The sequence below is a fragment of the Cynocephalus volans genome, chromosome 18, assembly GCF_027409185.1.
Source record: "Cynocephalus volans isolate mCynVol1 chromosome 18, mCynVol1.pri, whole genome shotgun sequence".
In the NCBI taxonomy this organism is placed as follows: Eukaryota; Metazoa; Chordata; class Mammalia; order Dermoptera; family Cynocephalidae; genus Cynocephalus; species Cynocephalus volans.
The window spans coordinates 1922841-1943278 of record NC_084477.1 but is presented as its reverse complement, the minus strand read 5'-3'; positions in this window follow the sequence as shown (position 1 = coordinate 1943278).

Below are 20438 nucleotides of genomic sequence, written 5' to 3'. Positions count from 1 at the left end.
CCCAGAGTGTAAAGAAACCCTGTCTGGCTATGTACGCAGTGTTGCTGAAATGGCGTTTCCGGACGTCAGGTCCAACCCAGAATGGACACCAGATCAGTAGGATTTCAACACTGAGGTGCTTTCATTCCCTCCGTTAAGCTCTATTGTGTTCTGGGAAACTTGCGTGAGTATCTTTCACAGTCGTCGCCGGTGAACGATCCCCAGCCAGGTCCGGAAATGTTCTCATAGAGGCGGGCCATTCAAACGTTCCGAACCATCATATCCTGAGGGTACTTGTGACGTCTACGTGGTGCGGCCTTGTTTCACTGCGCTAAGGTCAAACCTAAGTGGGGGAGATCGTGTGCCTATCTTACACCAGCATTTCCGCCAGTGCTCTCAGACCATATACTCAATGCTGTTTCGAGTGGGAAAATCCAATCCACCTTCCAACGGAGAATATCTCCAATATGGCTGAGAGATCTCCACGCGCTGCTGCCGTTCTCTGTGTCCGTTAACCAAGACACTGAGTTGTTGCGTGTGTGACCATCGGTTATTGAGCTTGTCATCCGTGGGGAAGATAGGATAACGTAGTCAGGCTCCCTCGACTCAGGTTTGGTTGGGGGTCGGGCAGTGCATTTCTGGTGCTTCGCAGTTGTGTGTGGGTGGACTTAGAGCGCATGTGCACCAAGGTTCTGGTTCAGTCAATCGTTTTGGTGTGTTCTGCAGTTCGGGAAGCAGAGCTGGCCAGCAGAGCTCACCCCTCCATTAGAACATGTTTACTCTGGGGCCGAGCCCGTGGCGCACTCGGTAGAGTGCTGCGCTGGGAGCGCGGCGACACTCCCGCCGCGGGTTCGGATCCTATATAGGAATGACCGGTGCACTCACTGGCTGAATGATGGTCACGGAAAAAAAAAAAAAAAGAAAAAAAAGAACATGTTTACTCTGCTCGCAGCGGCTCACTTTCCCTTTCGACTTTGCCTGTAACACTGGAGTGTCTGAGTATCCCCGTTGCACTGCCTAGCTCCTACACGACTGTGTGTTGAATAGAGTCTACAGTTTCTTCCATCGTGGCTCGATTGAAAATTTGCCTTTTACCTAGCTCCCAGAACTGCGTGTGAAGGGTTCGAATGGGTTTAAAGGATTCTCTGAGCTCCGGACGCCAGGCCTACCTCCACATCATCCATTCCTCTCTTCCAATTGACCACACGCTGCTTAAAATGACGTTTCGCTAACACATGCTCAAGAAGAATGTCGGCTATTTAGCAGTGAGATCTCCATGGTGCTGCTTCGCTTCATTGAGTTAGACTGAATATTTAATGCGAAAGCATCCGTGGGAATCTTTCCCAGACATGTCTGGCAATGCAGCTTTACCGATTATGTAATGCCATTGAAATGGTGCTTTCCGTTCCCTATCTAAACAAGCATATCTGAGAGTTCTTTTTGAGGTGTACCTTGCAGTGCTTTTTTCACTCCCGTACACCGCGTCTAGTAATGGGGACTTTCCTCTTGTAGGAATCTCAGAGATTTCCAGGAGTATTCCCCTATTGGACACTTCAGGGGATTGTAGTGGTGGATTCCGTGACCCGTTCCAAACCGGAAATTCGTCGCCAATATGGGAGGTCTAGTTTGTGTTGATTTGATTCCCTCCGAAAACCTCATATGTGAATGGAAACCTCCTGGGACCATCTTCACAAGAGATTTTGAAAAAAGGTGCTCCCATCCTATATCCAATGCGGCTTTTGATTTGGTTCCTCCATACCAGATCCAAACGGGAACTTCTTCAACACATGTGTCAGTTCTACTTTATCTAGTCCTGTTTCACTCGGGGAAGTTTCATTCCAAATGTCACACCTCTTCTGACAATCATCCACACAGCACTTCCCGAATGCCCTCTTAGCACGTGCAAGCTGTTGCCTCTAATGGTGTTTTCCCACGAACTACCCAAAGAGGAATTTGAAAACTTGCGAGGCGTATTCGTCATGGTGCTGCTCTTTTTCCTCACAACGCCTGAAAAACCGAAGAGGATCCTCCTCTGAGTATGCTTCTCAGTCATTTCCTCATGGGTCCCCTCGTGGTGCACTCAAGTCTCGTCTAATGCTATTTTCCCATGCGCTTTCAAACCGCGAGCACCCTCAGATGATGTGTGACTGCACGTTCTCTCTACTTGAAGTACTCGCAGCCCTGCGTAAAGCTTCCTGGTGTGTGGGGAAGCTCGTGACTCTCAGTCACCCAGATTGTAAAGAAATCCTGTCTATGTACGCAGTGTTGCTGAAATGGCGTTTCAGGAGGTCAGATCCAACCCAGAATGGACACCGGATGGGTAGGTTTTAAACACTGGGGTGCTCTCTTTCCCTCCGTTAAGCTCAATTCTCTTCTGGGAAAATTGCATGAGTATCTTTCACAGACGTGGCTGGGGAACATTCCCCAGCCATGTCCGGAAAAGTTCTCATAAAGGCGGGCCATCAAAACGTTCCGAACTTTCAATTCCGGAGGGTACTTGTGACGTCTACATGGTGGTGCCTTGTTTCACTGCGCTAACTTCAAATAGAAGAGGGGAACCTCGTGTGCCTAGGTTACACCAACATTTCCACCAGTGCTCTCGGATCATATACTCAATGCTGTTTCGAGTGGGAAAATCCAATCCACCTTCCAACGGAGAATATCTCCAATATGGCTGAGAGATCTCCACGCGCTGCTGCCGTTCTCTGTGTCCGTTAATCAAGACACTGAGTTGTTGCGTGTGTGACCATCGGTTATTGAGCTTGTCATCCGTGGGGAAGGTAGGATAACGTAGTCAGGCTCCCTCGACTCAGGTTTGGTTGGGGGTCGGGCAGCGCATTTCTGGTGCTTCGCAGTTGTATGTGGGTGGACTTAGAGCGCATGTGCTCCAACGTTCTGGTTCAATCGCTTTGGTGTGTTCTGCAGTTCGGGAAGCCGAGCTGGCCGGTAGAGCTCAACCCTCCAATTAGAACACGTTTACTCTGCCCGCAGCAGCTCAGTTTCTCTTTGGACTTTGTCCGTGGCGCTGGAGTGTCTGAGTATCACCTTTGCACTGCCTAGCTCCTACTCGTCTGTGTGTTGAATAAAGTCTACACTTCCTTCCATCGTGGCACGATTGAAAGTTTTCCTTTTACCTAGCTCCCAGATCTGCGTATGAAAGGTTTCGTGTGGACTTGAAGGGCTCTCTGAGTTCCGGTCCCTAGGCCTACCTCCACATCATCCACTCCTCTCTGTCAATTGACCAGACGCTGTTTAAAATGGCTTTTCCCTTAAACGTTCTCAAGAAGAATGTCTGCAATATAGAAGTGATATCTCCATCGTGCTGTTTCGCCTCGTTGAGTTAGACTGAATACTTAATGCAAAGGCTTCCGTGCGTATCTATCCCAGAAATGTCGGGCAATGCAGCTTTACCGATTATGTAATGCCATCGTAATGGTGCTTTTCCATTCCCTATCTAAGCAAGAATATCTGAGAGTTCTTTTGAGGTGTACCTTGCAGTGCTTTGTTCACTCATGTACACTTCGCCTTGTAATGGGGACTTTCCTCTTGTAGGGATCTCAGAGACTTCCACGAATATTGCCTTATTGGACAGTGAAAGGGATTGTGGTGGTGAATTCCACGACCCGTTCCCAACCGGAACGTCGTCGCCTATTTGGGGTTTCTACATTGTGATGATTTGATTTCCTCCGAAAACCTCAAGTGTGAAATGGAAACCTCCTGGGACTATCTTCCCAAGAGATTTTGAAAGAAGGTTCTCCCATCCTCTATCCAATGCTGCTTTTGATTTGGTTCCTCGATACCAGTTCCAAACGGGAACTTCTTCAACACATGTGTGAGTTCTAATTTGTCGAGTCCTGTTTCATTCAGTGAAGTTTCATTCCAAATGTCACACCTCTTCTGACAATCATCCACACAGCACTTCTCGAATGCCCTCTTAGCACATACAAACCGTTGCCTCTTATGGTGGTTTCCCACGAACTACCCAAAGAGGAATTTGAAAACGTTCGACGCCTATTCGGCATGGTGCTGCTCTTTTTCCTGAAAAATCCTGAAAACCTGAAGAGGATCCTCCCCTGAGTATGCTTCTCAATCATTTCCACATGGGTCCCCTCGTGGTGCAGTCAAGTCTCGTCTAATGCTCTTTTCCCATGCGCTTTCAAACCACGAGCATCCTCAGATGATGTGTGAGTGTACCTTCTCCTTACTTGCATCCCTTAGTAAAGCATCCTCGTGTGTGGGGAAGCTCGTGACTCTCAGTCACCCAGATTGTAAAGAAAACCTGTCTGGCTATGTACGCAGTGTTGCTGAAATGGCGTTTCCGGACGTCAGGTCCAACCCAGAATGGACACCAGATCAGTAGGATTTCAACACTGAGGTGCTTTCATTCCCTCCGTTAAGCTCAATTGTGTTCTGGGAAACTTGCGTGAGTATCTTTCACAGTCGTCGCCGGTGAACGATCCCCAGCCAGGTCCGGAAATGTTCTCATAGAGGCGGGCCATTCAAACGTTCCGAACCATCATATCCTGAGGGTACTTGTGACGTCTACGTGGTGGTGCCTTGTTTCACTGCGCAAAGGTCAAACCTAAGTGGGGGAGATCGTGTGCCTATCTTACACCAGCATTTCCGCCAGTGCTCTCAGACCATATACTCAATGCTGTTTCGAGTGGGAAAATCCAATCCACCTTCCAACGGAGAATATCTCCAATATGGCTGAGAGATCTCCACGCGCTGCTGCCATTCTCTGTGTCCGTTAACCAAGACACTGAGTTGTTGCGTGTGTGACCATCGGTTATTGAGCTTGTCATCCGTGGGGATGATAGGATAACGTAGTCAGGCTCCCTCGACTCAGGTTTGGTTGGGGGTCGGGCAGCGCATTTCTGGTGCTTCGCAGTTGTGTGTGGGTGGACTTAGAGCGCATGTGCACCAAGGTTCTGGTTCAGTCAATCGTTTTGGTGTGTTCTGCAGTTCGGGAAGCAGAGCTGGCCAGCAGAGCTCACCCCTCCATTAGAACATGTTTACTCTGGGGCCGAGCCCGTGGCGAACTCTGTAGAGTGCTGCGCTGGGAGCGCGGCGACACTCCCGCCGCGGGTTCGGATCCTATATAGGAATGACCGGTGCACTCACTGGCTGAGTGTTGGTCACGGGAAAAAAAAAAAAAAAAAAAAAAAAACAGAACATGTTTACTCTGCTCGCAGCGGCTCACTTTCCCTTTCGACTTTGCCTGTAACACTGGAGTGTCTGAGTATCCCCGTTGCACTGCCTAGCTCCTACACGACTGTGTGTTGAATAGAGTCTACAGTTTCTTCCATCGTGGCTCGATTGAAAATTTGCCTTTTACCTAGCTCCCAGAACTGCGTGTGAAGGGTTCGAATGGGTTTAAAGGATTCTCTGAGCTCCGGACGCCAGGCCTACCTCCACATCATCCATTCCTCTATTCCAATTGACCACACGCTGCTTAAAATGACGTTTCGCTAACACATGCTCAAGAAGAATGTCGGCTATTTAGCAGTGAGATCTCCATGGTGCTGCTTTGCTTCATTGAGTTAGACTGAATATTTAATGCGAAAGCATCCGTGGGAATCTTTCCCAGACATGTCTGGCAATGCAGATTTACCGATTATGTAATGCCATTGAAATGGTGCTTTCCGTTCCCTATCTAAACAAGCATATCTGAGAGTTCTTTTTGAGGTGTACCTTGCAGTGCTTTTTTCACTCCCGTACACCGCGTCTAGTAATGGGGACTTTCCTCTTGTAGGAATCTCAGAGATTTCCAGGAGTATTCCCCTATTGGACACTTCAGGGGATTGTAGTGGTGGATTCCGCGACCCGTTCCAAACCGGAAATTCGTCGCCAATATGGGAGGTCTACTTTGTGTTGATTTGATTCCCTCCGAAAACCTCATATGTGAATGGAAACCTCCTGGGACCATCTTCACAAGAGATTTTGAAAAAAGGTGCTCCCATCCTATATCCAATGCGGCTTTTGATTTGGTTCCTCCATACCAGATCCAAACGGGAACTTCTTCAACACATGTGTCAGTTCTACTTTATCTAGTCCTGTTTCACTCGGGGAAGTTTCATTCCAAATGTCACACCTCTTCTGACAATCATCCACACAGCACTTCCCGAATGCCCTCTTAGCACGTGCAAGCTGTTGCCTCTAATGGTGTTTTCCCACGAACTACCCAAAGAGGAATTTGAAAACTTGCGAGGCGTATTCGTCATGGTGCTGCTCTTTTTCCTCACAACGCCTGAAAAACCGAAGAGGATCCTCCTCTGAGTATGCTTCTCAGTCATTTCCTCATGGGTCCCCTCGTGGTGCACTCAAGTCTCGTCTAATGCTATTTTCCCATGCGCTTTCAAACCGCGAGCACCCTCAGATGATGTGTGACTGCACGTTCTCTCTACTTGAAGTACTCGCAGCCCTGCGTAAAGCTTCCTGGTGTGTGGGGAAGCTCGTGACTCTCAGTCACCCAGATTGTAAAGAAATCCTGTCTATGTACGCAGTGTTGCTGAAATGGCGTTTCAGGAGGTCAGATCCAACCCAGAATGGACACCGGATGGGTAGGTTTTAAACACTGGGGTGCTCTCTTTCCCTCCGTTAAGCTCAATTCTCTTCTGGGAAAATTGCATGAGTATCTTTCACAGACGTGGCTGGGGAACATTCCCCAGCCATGTCCGGAAAAGTTCTCATAAAGGCGGGCCATCAAAACGTTCCGAACTTTCAATTCCGGAGGGTACTTGTGACGTCTACATGGTGGTGCCTTGTTTCACTGCGCTAACTTCAAATAGAAGAGGGGAACCTCGTGTGCCTAGGTTACACCAACATTTCCACCAGTGCTCTCGGATCATATACTCAATGCTGTTTCGAGTGGGAAAATCCAATCCACCTTCCAACGGAGAATATCTCCAATATGGCTGAGAGATCTCCACGCGCTGCTGCCGTTCTCTGTGTCCGTTAATCAAGACACTGAGTTGTTGCGTGTGTGACCATCGGTTATTGAGCTTGTCATCCGTGGGGAAGGTAGGATAACGTAGTCAGGCTCCCTCGACTCAGGTTTGGTTGGGGGTCGGGCAGCGCATTTCTGGTGCTTCGCAGTTGTATGTGGGTGGACTTAGAGCGCATGTGCTCCAACGTTCTGGTTCAATCGCTTTGGTGTGTTCTGCAGTTCGGGAAGCCGAGCTGGCCGGTAGAGCTCAACCCTCCAATTAGAACACGTTTACTCTGCCCGCAGCAGCTCAGTTTCTCTTTGGACTTTGTCCGTGGCGCTGGAGTGTCTGAGTATCACCTTTGCACTGCCTAGCTCCTACTCGTCTGTGTGTTGAATAAAGTCTACACTTCCTTCCATCGTGGCACGATTGAAAGTTTTCCTTTTACCTAGCTCCCAGATCTGCGTATGAAAGGTTTCGTGTGGACTTGAAGGGCTCTCTGAGTTCCGGTCCCTAGGCCTACCTCCACATCATCCACTCCTCTCTGTCAATTGACCAGACGCTGTTTAAAATGGCTTTTCCCTTAAACGTTCTCAAGAAGAATGTCTGCAATATAGAAGTGATATCTCCATCGTGCTGTTTCGCCTCGTTGAGTTAGACTGAATACTTAATGCAAAGGCTTCCGTGCGTATCTATCCCAGAAATGTCGGGCAATGCAGCTTTACCGATTATGTAATGCCATCGTAATGGTGCTTTTCCATTCCCTATCTAAGCAAGAATATCTGAGAGTTCTTTTGAGGTGTACCTTGCAGTGCTTTGTTCACTCATGTACACTTCGCCTTGTAATGGGGACTTTCCTCTTGTAGGGATCTCAGAGACTTCCACGAATATTGCCTTATTGGACAGTGAAAGGGATTGTGGTGGTGAATTCCACGACCCGTTCCCAACCGGAACGTCGTCGCCTATTTGGGGTTTCTACATTGTGATGATTTGATTTCCTCCGAAAACCTCAAGTGTGAAATGGAAACCTCCTGGGACTATCTTCCCAAGAGATTTTGAAAGAAGGTTCTCCCATCCTCTATCCAATGCTGCTTTTGATTTGGTTCCTCGATACCAGTTCCAAACGGGAACTTCTTCAACACATGTGTGAGTTCTAATTTGTCGAGTCCTGTTTCATTCAGTGAAGTTTCATTCCAAATGTCACACCTCTTCTGACAATCATCCACACAGCACTTCTCGAATGCCCTCTTAGCACATACAAACCGTTGCCTCTTATGGTGGTTTCCCACGAACTACCCAAAGAGGAATTTGAAAACGTTCGACGCCTATTCGGCATGGTGCTGCTCTTTTTCCTGAAAAATCCTGAAAACCTGAAGAGGATGCTCCCCTGAGTATGCTTCTCAATCATTTCCACATGGGTCCCCTCGTGGTGCAGTCAAGTCTCGTCTAATGCTCTTTTCCCATGCGCTTTCAAACCACGAGCATCCTCAGATGATGTGTGAGTGTACCTTCTCCTTACTTGCATCCCTTCGTAAAGCATCCTCGTGTGTGGGGAAGCTCGTGACTCTCAGTCACCCAGATTGTAAAGAAACCCTGTCTGGCTATGTACGCAGTGTTGCTGAAATGGCGTTTCCGGACGTCAGGTCCAACCCAGAATGGACACCAGATCAGTAGGATTTCAACACTGAGGTGCTTTCATTCCCTCCGTTAAGCTCAATTGTGTTCTGGGAAACTTGCGTGAGTATCTTTCACAGTCGTCGCCGGTGAACGATCCCCAGCCAGGTCCGGAAATGTTCTCATAGAGGCGGGCCATTCAAACGTTCCGAACCATCATATCCTGAGGGTACTTGTGACGTCTACGTGGTGGTGCCTTGTTTCACTGCGCAAAGGTCAAACCTAAGTGGGGGAGATCGTGTGCCTATCTTACACCAGCATTTCCGCCAGTGCTCTCAGACCATATACTCAATGCTGTTTCGAGTGGGAAAATCCAATCCACCTTCCAACGGAGAATATCTCCAATATGGCTGAGAGATCTCCACGCGCTGCTGCCATTCTCTGTGTCCGTTAACCAAGACACTGAGTTGTTGCGTGTGTGACCGTCGGTTATTGAGCTTGTCATCCGTAGGGATGATAGGATAACGTATTCAGGCTCCCTCGACTCAGGTTTGGTTGGGGGTCGGGCAGCGCATTTCTGGTGCTTCGCAGTTGTGTGTGGGTGGACTTAGAGCGCATGTGCACCAAGGTTCTGGTTCAGTCAATCGTTTTGGTGTGTTCTGCAGTTCGGGAAGCAGAGCTGGCCAGCAGAGCTCACCCCTCCATTAGAACATGTTTACTCAGGGGCCGAGACCGTGGCGCACTTGGTAGAGTGCTGCGCTGGGAGCGCGGCGACACTCCCGCCGCGGGTTCGGATCCTATATAGGAATGACCGGTGCACTCACTGGCTGAGTGATGGTCACGGGGAAAAAAAAAAAAAAAAAAAAAAAAAAGAACATGTTTACTCTGCTCGCAGCGGCTCACTTTCCCTTTCGACTTTGCCTGTAACACTGGAGTGTCTGAGTATCCCCGTTGCACTGCCTAGCTCCTACACGACTGTGTGTTGAATAGAGTCTACAGTTTCTTCCATCGTGGCTCGATTGAAAATTTGCCTTTTACCTAGCTCCCAGAACTGCGTGTGAAGGGTTCGAATGGGTTTAAAGGATTCTCTGAGCTCCGGACGCCAGGCCTACCTCCACATCATCCATTCCTCTATTCCAATTGACCACACGCTGCTTAAAATGACGTTTCGCTAACACATGCTCAAGAAGAATGTCGGCTATTTAGCAGTGAGATCTCCATGGTGCTGCTTTGCTTCATTGAGTTAGACTGAATATTTAATGCGAAAGCATCCGTGGGAATCTTTCCCAGACATGTCTGGCAATGCAGATTTACCGATTATGTAATGCCATTGAAATGGTGCTTTCCGTTCCCTATCTAAACAAGCATATCTGAGAGTTCTTTTTGAGGTGTACCTTGCAGTGCTTTTTTCACTCCCGTACACCGCGTCTAGTAATGGGGACTTTCCTCTTGTAGGAATCTCAGAGATTTCCAGGAGTATTCCCCTATTGGACACTTCAGGGGATTGTAGTGGTGGATTCCGCGACCCGTTCCAAACCGGAAATTCGTCGCCAATATGGGAGGTCTACTTTGTGTTGATTTGATTCCCTCCGAAAACCTCATATGTGAATGGAAACCTCCTGGGACCATCTTCACAAGAGATTTTGAAAAAAGGTGCTCCCATCCTATATCCAATGCGGCTTTTGATTTGGTTCCTCCATACCAGATCCAAACGGGAACTTCTTCAACACATGTGTCAGTTCTACTTTATCTAGTCCTGTTTCACTCGGGGAAGTTTCATTCCAAATGTCACACCTCTTCTGACAATCATCCACACAGCACTTCCCGAATGCCCTCTTAGCACGTGCAAGCTGTTGCCCCTAATGGTGTTTTCCCACGAACTACCCAAAGAGGAATTTGAAAACTTGCGAGGCGTATTCGTCATGGTGCTGCTCTTTTTCCTCACAACGCCTGAAAAACCGAAGAGGATCCTCCTCTGAGTATGCTTCTCAGTCATTTCCTCATGGGTCCCCTCGTGGTGCACTCAAGTCTCGTCTAATGCTATTTTCCCATGCGCTTTCAAACCGCGAGCACCCTCAGATGATGTGTGACTGCACGTTCTCTCTACTTGAAGTACTCGCAGCCCTGCGTAAAGCTTCCTGGTGTGTGGGGAAGCTCGTGACTCTCAGTCACCCAGATTGTAAAGAAATCCTGTCTATGTACGCAGTGTTGCTGAAATGGCGTTTCAGGAGGTCAGATCCAACCCAGAATGGACACCGGATGGGTAGGTTTTAAACACTGGGGTGCTCTCTTTCCCTCCGTTAAGCTCAATTCTCTTCTGGGAAAATTGCATGAGTATCTTTCACAGACGTGGCTGGGGAACATTCCCCAGCCATGTCCGGAAAAGTTCTCATAAAGGCGGGCCATCAAAACGTTCCGAACTTTCAATTCCGGAGGGTACTTGTGACGTCTACATGGTGGTGCCTTGTTTCACTGCGCTAACTTCAAATAGAAGAGGGGAACCTCGTGTGCCTAGGTTACACCAACATTTCCACCAGTGCTCTCGGATCATATACTCAATGCTGTTTCGAGTGGGAAAATCCAATCCACCTTCCAACGGAGAATATCTCCAATATGGCTGAGAGATCTCCACGCGCTGCTGCCGTTCTCTGTGTCCGTTAATCAAGACACTGAGTTGTTGCGTGTGTGACCATCGGTTATTGAGCTTGTCATCCGTGGGGAAGGTAGGATAACGTAGTCAGGCTCCCTCGACTCAGGTTTGGTTGGGGGTCGGGCAGCGCATTTCTGGTGCTTCGCAGTTGTATGTGGGTGGACTTAGAGCGCATGTGCTCCAACGTTCTGGTTCAATCGCTTTGGTGTGTTCTGCAGTTCGGGAAGCCGAGCTGGCCGGTAGAGCTCAACCCTCCAATTAGAACACGTTTACTCTGCCCGCAGCAGCTCAGTTTCTCTTTGGACTTTGTCCGTGGCGCTGGAGTGTCTGAGTATCACCTTTGCACTGCCTAGCTCCTACTCGTCTGTGTGTTGAATAAAGTCTACACTTCCTTCCATCGTGGCACGATTGAAAGTTTTCCTTTTACCTAGCTCCCAGATCTGCGTATGAAAGGTTTCGTGTGGACTTGAAGGGCTCTCTGAGTTCCGGTCCCTAGGCCTACCTCCACATCATCCACTCCTCTCTGTCAATTGACCAGACGCTGTTTAAAATGGCTTTTCCCTTAAACGTTCTCAAGAAGAATGTCTGCAATATAGAAGTGATATCTCCATCGTGCTGTTTCGCCTCGTTGAGTTAGACTGAATACTTAATGCAAAGGCTTCCGTGCGTATCTATCCCAGAAATGTCGGGCAATGCAGCTTTACCGATTATGTAATGCCATCGTAATGGTGCTTTTCCATTCCCTATCTAAGCAAGAATATCTGAGAGTTCTTTTGAGGTGTACCTTGCAGTGCTTTGTTCACTCATGTACACTTCGCCTTGTAATGGGGACTTTCCTCTTGTAGGGATCTCAGAGACTTCCACGAATATTGCCTTATTGGACAGTGAAAGGGATTGTGGTGGTGAATTCCACGACCCGTTCCCAACCGGAACGTCGTCGCCTATTTGGGGTTTCTACATTGTGATGATTTGATTTCCTCCGAAAACCTCAAGTGTGAAATGGAAACCTCCTGGGACTATCTTCCCAAGAGATTTTGAAAGAAGGTTCTCCCATCCTCTATCCAATGCTGCTTTTGATTTGGTTCCTCGATACCAGTTCCAAACGGGAACTTCTTCAACACATGTGTGAGTTCTAATTTGTCGAGTCCTGTTTCATTCAGTGAAGTTTCATTCCAAATGTCACACCTCTTCTGACAATCATCCACACAGCACTTCTCGAATGCCCTCTTAGCACATACAAACCGTTGCCTCTTATGGTGGTTTCCCACGAACTACCCAAAGAGGAATTTGAAAACGTTCGACGCCTATTCGGCATGGTGCTGCTCTTTTTCCTGAAAAATCCTGAAAACCTGAAGAGGATCCTCCCCTGAGTATGCTTCTCAATCATTTCCACATGGGTCCCCTCGTGGTGCAGTCAAGTCTCGTCTAATGCTCTTTTCCCATGCGCTTTCAAACCACGAGCATCCTCAGATGATGTGTGAGTGTACCTTCTCCTTACTTGCATCCCTTCGTAAAGCATCCTCGTGTGTGGGGAAGCTCGTGACGCTCAGTCACCCAGAGTGTAAAGAAACCCTGTCTGGCTATGTACGCAGTGTTGCTGAAATGGCGTTTCCGGACGTCAGGTCCAACCCAGAATGGACACCAGATCAGTAGGATTTCAACACTGAGGTGCTTTCATTCCCTCCGTTAAGCTCTATTGTGTTCTGGGAAACTTGCGTGAGTATCTTTCACAGTCGTCGCCGGTGAACGATCCCCAGCCAGGTCCGGAAATGTTCTCATAGAGGCGGGCCATTCAAACGTTCCAAACCATCATATCCTGAGGGTACTTGTGACGTCTACGTGGTGCGGCCTTGTTTCACTGCGCTAAGGTCAAACCTAAGTGGGGGAGATCGTGTGCCTATCTTACACCAGCATTTCCGCCAGTGCTCTCAGACCATATACTCAATGCTGTTTCGAGTGGGAAAATCCAATCCACCTTCCAACGGAGAATATCTCCAATATGGCTGAGAGATCTCCACGCGCTGCTGCCGTTCTCTGTGTCCGTTAACCAAGACACTGAGTTGTTGCGTGTGTGACCATCGGTTATTGAGCTTGTCATCCGTGGGGAAGATAGGATAACGTAGTCAGGCTCCCTCGACTCAGGTTTGGTTGGGGGTCGGGCAGTGCATTTCTGGTGCTTCGCAGTTGTGTGTGGGTGGACTTAGAGCGCATGTGCACCAAGGTTCTGGTTCAGTCAATCGTTTTGGTGTGTTCTGCAGTTCGGGAAGCAGAGCTGGCCAGCAGAGCTCACCCCTCCATTAGAACATGTTTACTCTGGGGCCGAGCCCGTGGCGCACTCGGTAGAGTGCTGCGCTGGGAGCGCGGCGACACTCCCGCCGCGGGTTCGGATCCTATATAGGAATGACCGGTGCACTCACTGGCTGAATGATGGTCACGGAAAAAAAAAAAAAAGAAAAAAAAGAACATGTTTACTCTGCTCGCAGCGGCTCACTTTCCCTTTCGACTTTGCCTGTAACACTGGAGTGTCTGAGTATCCCCGTTGCACTGCCTAGCTCCTACACGACTGTGTGTTGAATAGAGTCTACAGTTTCTTCCATCGTGGCTCGATTGAAAATTTGCCTTTTACCTAGCTCCCAGAACTGCGTGTGAAGGGTTCGAATGGGTTTAAAGGATTCTCTGAGCTCCGGACGCCAGGCCTACCTCCACATCATCCATTCCTCTCTTCCAATTGACCACACGCTGCTTAAAATGACGTTTCGCTAACACATGCTCAAGAAGAATGTCGGCTATTTAGCAGTGAGATCTCCATGGTGCTGCTTTGCTTCATTGAGTTAGACTGAATATTGAATGCGAAAGCATCCGTGGGAATCTTTCCCAGACATGTCTGGCAATGCAGCTTTACCGATTATGTAATGCCATTGAAATGGTGCTTTCCGTTCCCTATCTAAACAAGCATATCTGAGAGTTCTTTTTGAGGTGTACCTTGCAGTGCTTTTTTCACTCCCGTACACCGCGTCTAGTAATGGGGACTTTCCTCTTGTAGGAATCTCAGAGATTTCCAGGAGTATTCCCCTATTGGACACTTCAGGGGATTGTAGTGGTGGATTCCGCGACCCGTTCCAAACCGGAAATTCGTCGCCAATATGGGAGGTCTAGTTTGTGTTGATTTGATTCCCTCCGAAAACCTCATATGTGAATGGAAACCTCCTGGGACCATCTTCACAACAGATTTTGAAAAAAGGTGCTCCCATCCTATATCCAATGCGGCTTTTGATTTGGTTCCTCCATACCAGATCCAAACGGGAACTTCTTCAACACATGTGTGAGTTCTACTTTATCTAGTCCTGTTTCACTCGGGGAAGTTTCATTCCAAATGTCACACCTCTTCTGACAATCATCCACACAGCACTTCCCGAATGCCCTCTTAGCACGTGCAAGCTGTTGCCTCTAATGGTGTTTTCCCACGAACTACCCAAAGAGGAATTTGAAAACTTGCGAGGCGTATTCGTCATGGTGCTGCTCTTTTTCCTCACAAACGCCTGAAAAACCGAAGAGGATCCTCCTCTGAGTATGCTTCTCAGTCATTTCCTCATGGGTCCCCTCGTGGTGCACTCAAGTCTCGTCTAATGCTATTTTCCCATGCGCTTTCAAACCGCGAGCACCCTCAGATGATGTGTGACTGCACGTTCTCTCTACTTGCAGTACTCGCAGCCCTGCGTAAAGCTTCCTGGTGTGTGGGGAAGCTCGTGACTCTCAGTCACCCAGATTGTAAAGAAATCCTGTCTATGTACGCAGTGTTGCTGAAATGGCGTTTCAGGAGGTCAGATCCAACCCAGAATGGACACCGGATGGGTAGGTTTTAAACACTGGGGTGCTCTCTTTCCCTCCGTTAAGCTCAATTCTCTTCTGGGAAAATTGCATGAGTATCTTTCACAGACGTGGCTGGGGAACATTCCCCAGCCATGTCCGGAAAAGTTCTCATAAAGGCGGGCCATCAAAACGTTCCGAACTTTCAATTCCGGAGGGTACTTGTGACGTCTACATGGTGGTGCCTTGTTTCACTGCGCTAACTTCAAATAGAAGAGGGGAACCTCGTGTGCCTAGGTTACACCAACATTTCCACCAGTGCTCTCGGATCATATACTCAATGCTGTTTCGAGTGGGAAAATCCAATCCACCTTCCAACGGAGAATATCTCCAATATGGCTGAGAGATCTCCACGCGCTGCTGCCGTTCTCTGTGTCCGTTAATCAAGACACTGAGTTGTTGCGTGTGTGACCATCGGTTATTGAGCTTGTCATCCGTGGGGAAGATAGGATAACGTAGTCAGGCTCCCTCGACTCAGGTTTGGTTGGGGGTCGGGCAGCGCATTTCTGGTGCTTCGCAGTTGTATGTGGGTGGACTTAGAGCGCATGTGCTCCAACGTTCTGGTTCAATCGCTTTGGTGTGTTCTGCAGTTCGGGAAGCCGAGCTGGCCGGCAGAGCTCAACCCTCCAATTAGAACACGTTTACTCTGCCCGCAGCAGCTCAGTTTCTCTTTGGACTTTGTCCGTGGCGCTGGAGTGTCTGAGTATCACCTTTGCACTGCCTAGCTCCTACTCGTCTGTGTGTTGAATAAAGTCTACACTTCCTACCATCGTGGAACTATTGAAAGTTTTCCTTTTACCTAGCTCCCAGATCTGCGTATGAAGGGTTTCGTGTGGACTTGAAGGGCTCTCTGAGTTCCGGTCCCTAGGCCTACCTCCACATCATCCACTCCTCTCTGCCAATTGACCAGACGCTGTTTAAAATGGCTTTTCCCTTAAACGTTCTCAAGAAGAATGTCTGCAATATAGAAGTGATATCTCCATCGTGCTGTTTCGCCTCGTTGAGTTAGACTGAATACTTAATGCAAAGGCTTCCGTGCGTATCTATCCCAGAAATGTCAGGCAATGCAGCTTTACCGATTATGTAATGCCATCGTAATGGTGCTTTTCCATTCCCTATCTAAGCAAGAATATCTGAGACTTCTTTTGAGGTGTACCTTGCAGTGCTATTTTCACTCCCGTACACCGCGTCTAGTAATGGGGACTTTCCTCTTATAGGAATCTCAGAGATTTCCAGGAGTATTCCCCTATTGGACACTTCAGGGGATTGTAGTGGTGGATTCCGCGACCCGTTCCAAACCGGAAATTCGTCGCCAATATGGGAGGTCTACTTTGTGTTGATTTGATTCCCTCCGAAAACCTCATATGTGAATGGAAACCTCCTGGGACCATCTTCACAAGAGATTTTGAAAAAATGTGCTCCCATCCTATATCCAATGCGGCTTTTGATTTGGTTCCTCCATACCAGATCCAAACGGGAACTTCTTCAACACATGTGTGAGTTCTACTTTATCTAGTCCTGTTTCACTCGGGGAAGTTTCATTCCAAATGTCACACCTCTTCTGACAATCATCCACACAGCACTTCCCGAATGCCCTCTTAGCACGTGCAAGCTGTTGCCTCTAATGGTGTTTTCCCACGAACTACCCAAAGAGGAATTTGAAAACTTGCGAGGCGTATTCGTCATGGTGCTGCTCTTTTTCCTCACAACGCCTGAAAAACCGAAGAGGATCCTCCTCTGAGTATGCTTCTCAGTCATTTCCTCATGGGTCCCCTCGTGGTGCACTCAAGTCTCGTCTAATGCTATTTTCCCATGCGCTTTCAAACCGCGAGCACCCTCAGATGATGTGTGACTGCACGTTCTCTCTACTTGCAGTACTCGCAGCCCTGCGTAAAGCTTCCTGGTGTGTGGGGAAGCTCGTGACTCTCAGTCACCCAGATTGTAAAGAAATCCTGTCTATGTACGCAGTGTTGCTGAAATGGCGTTTCAGGAGGTCAGATCCAACTCAGAATGGACACCGGATGGGTAGGTTTTAAACACTGGGGTGCTCTCTTTCCCTCCGTTAAGCTCAATTCTCTTCTGGGAAAATTGCATGAGTACCTTTCACAGACGTGGCTGGGGAACATTCCCCAGCCATGTCCGGAAAAGTTCTCATAAAGGCGGGCCATCAAAACGTTCCGAACTTTCTATTCCGGAGGGTACTTTTGACGTCTACATGGTGGTGCCTTGTTTCACTGCGCTAAGGTCAAATCTAACCGGGGAAGATCGTGTGCCTAGGTTACACCAGCATTTCCGCCAGTGCTCTTGAATCATATACGCAATGCTGTTTCGAGTGGGAAAACCCAATCCACCTTCCAACGGAGAATATCTCCACTATGGCTGAGAGATCTCCACGCGCTGCAGCCCTTCTCTGTGTCCGTTAATCAAGACACTGAGTTGTTGCGTGTGTGACCATCGGTTATTGAGCTTGTCATCCGTGGGGAAGATAGGATGACGTAGTCAGGCTCCCTCGACTCAGGTTTGATCGGGGGTCGGGCAGCGCATTTCTGGTGCTTCGCAGTTGTATGTGGGTGGACTTAGAGCGCATGTGCTCCAATGTTCTGGTTCAATCGCTTTGGTGTGTTCTGCAGTTCGGGAAGCCGAGCTGGCCGGTAGAGCTCAACCCTCCAATTAGAACACGTTTACTCTGCCCGCAGCAGCTCAGTTTCTCTTTGGACTTTGTCCGTGGCGCTGGAGTGTCTGAGTATCACCTTTGCACTGCCTAGCTCCTACTCGTCTGTGTGTTGAATAAAGTCTACACTTCCTTCCATCGTGGCACGATTGAAAGTTTTCCTTTTACCTAGCTCCCAGATCTGCGTATGAAGGGTTTCGTGTGGACTTGAAGGGCTCTCTGAGTTCCGGTCCCTAGGCCTACCTCCACATCATCCACTCCTCTCTGCCAATTGACCAGACGCTGTTTAAAATGGCTTTTCCCTTAAACGTTCTCAAGAAGAATGTCTGCAATATAGAAGTGATATCTCCATCGTGCTGTTTCGCCTCGTTGAGTTAGACTGAATACTTAATGCAAAGGCTTCCGTGCGTATCTATCCCAGAAATGTCGGGCAATGCAGCTTTACCGATTATGTAATGCCATCGTAATGGTGCTTTTCCATTCCCTATCTAAGCAAGAATATCTGAGAGTTCTTTTGAGGTGTACCTTGCAGTGCTTTGTTCACTCATGTACACTTCGCCTTGTAATGGGGACTTTCCTCTTGTAGGGATCTCAGAGACTTCCACGAATATTGCCTTATTGGACAGTGAAAGGGATTGTGGTGGTGAATTCCACGACCCGTTCCCAACCGGAACGTCGTCGCCTATTTGGGGTTTCTACATTGTGATGATTTGATTTCCTCCGAAAACCTCAAGTGTGAAATGGAAACCTCCTGGGACTATCTTGCCAAGAGATTTTGAAAGAAGGTTCTCCCATCCTCTATCCAATGCTGCTTTTGATTTGGTTCCTCGATACCAGTTCCAAACGGGAACTTCTTCAACACATGTGTGAGTTCTAATTTGTCGAGTCCTGTTTCATTCAGTGAAGTTTCATTCCAAATGTCACACCTCTTCTGACAATCATCCACACAGCACTTCTCGAATGCCCTCTTAGCACATACAAACCGTTGCCTCTTATGGTGGTTTCCCACGAACTACCCAAAGAGGAATTTGAAAACGTTCAACGCCTATTCGGCATGGTGCTGCTCTTTTTCCTGAAAAATCCTGAAAACCTGAAGAGGATCCTCCCCTGAGTATGCTTCTCAATCATTTCCACATGGGTCCCCTCGTGGTGCAGTCAAGTCTCGTCTAATGCTCTTTTCCCATGCGCTTTCAAACCACGAGCATCCTCAGATGATGTGTGAGTGTACCTTCTCCTTACTTGCATCCCTTCGTAAAGCATCCTCGTGTGTGGGGAAGCTCGTGACGCTCAGTCACCCAGAGTGTAAAGAAACCCTGTCTGGCTATGTACGCAGTGTTGCTGAAATGGCGTTTCCGGACGTCAGGTCCAACCCAGAATGGACACCAGATCAGTAGGATTTCAACACTGAGGTGCTTTCATTCCCTCCGTTAAGCTCAATTGTGTTCTGGGAAACTTGCGTGAGTATCTTTCTCAGTCGTCGCCGGTGAACGATCCCCAGCCAGGTCCGGAAATGTTCTCATAGAGGCGGGCCATTCAAACGTTCCGAACCATCATATCCTGAGGGTACTTGTGACGTCTACGTGGTGCGGCCTTGTTTCACTGCGCTAAGGTCAAACCTAAGTGGGGGAGATCGTGTGCCTATCTTACACCAGCATTTCCGCCAGTGCTCTCAGACCATATACTCAATGCTGTTTCGAGTGGGAAAATCCAATCCACCTTCCAACGGAGAATATCTCCAATATGGCTGAGAGATCTCCACGCGCTGCTGCCGTTCTCTGTGTCCGTTAACCAAGACACTGAGTTGTTGCGTGTGTGACCATCGGTTATTGAGCTTGTCATCCGTGGGGAAGATAGGATAACGTAGTCAGGCTCCCTCGACTCAGGTTTGGTTGGGGGTCGGGCAGCGCATTTCTGGTGCTTCGCAGTTGTGTGTGGGTGGACTTAGAGCGCATGTGCACCAAGGTTCTGGTTCAGTCAATCGTTTTGGTGTGTTCTGCAGTTCGGGAAGCAGAGCTGGCCAGCAGAGCTCACCCCTCCATTAGAACATGTTTACTCTGGGGCCGAGCCCGTGGCGCACTCGGTAGAGTGCTGCGCTGGGAGCGCGGCGACACTCCCGCCGCGGGTTCGGATCCTATATAGGAATGACCGGTGCACTCACTGGCTGAATGATGGTCACGGAAAAAAAAAAGAAAAGAAAAAAAAGAACATGTTTACTCTGCTCGCAGCGGCTCACTTTCCCTTTCGACTTTGCCTGTAACACTGGAGTGTCTGAGTATCCCCGTTGCACTGCCTAGCTCCTACACGACTGTGTGTTGAATAGAGTCTACAGTTTCTTCCATCGTGGCTCGATTGAAAATTTGCCTTTTACCTAGCTCCCAGAACTGCGTGTGAAGGGTTCGAATGGGTTTAAAGGATTCTCTGAGCTCCGGACGCCAGGCCTACCTCCACATCATCCATTCCTCTCTTCCAATTGACCACACGCTGCTTAAAATGACGTTTCGCTAACACATGCTCAAGAAGAATGTCGGCTATTTAGCAGTGAGATCTCCATGGTGCTGCTTCGCTTCATTGAGTTAGACTGAATATTGAATGCGAAAGCATCCGTGGGAATCTTTCCCAGACATGTCTGGCAATGCAGCTTTACCGATTATGTAATGCCATTGAAATGGTGCTTTCCGTTCCCTATCTAAACAAGCATATCTGAGAGTTCTTTTTGAGGTGTACCTTG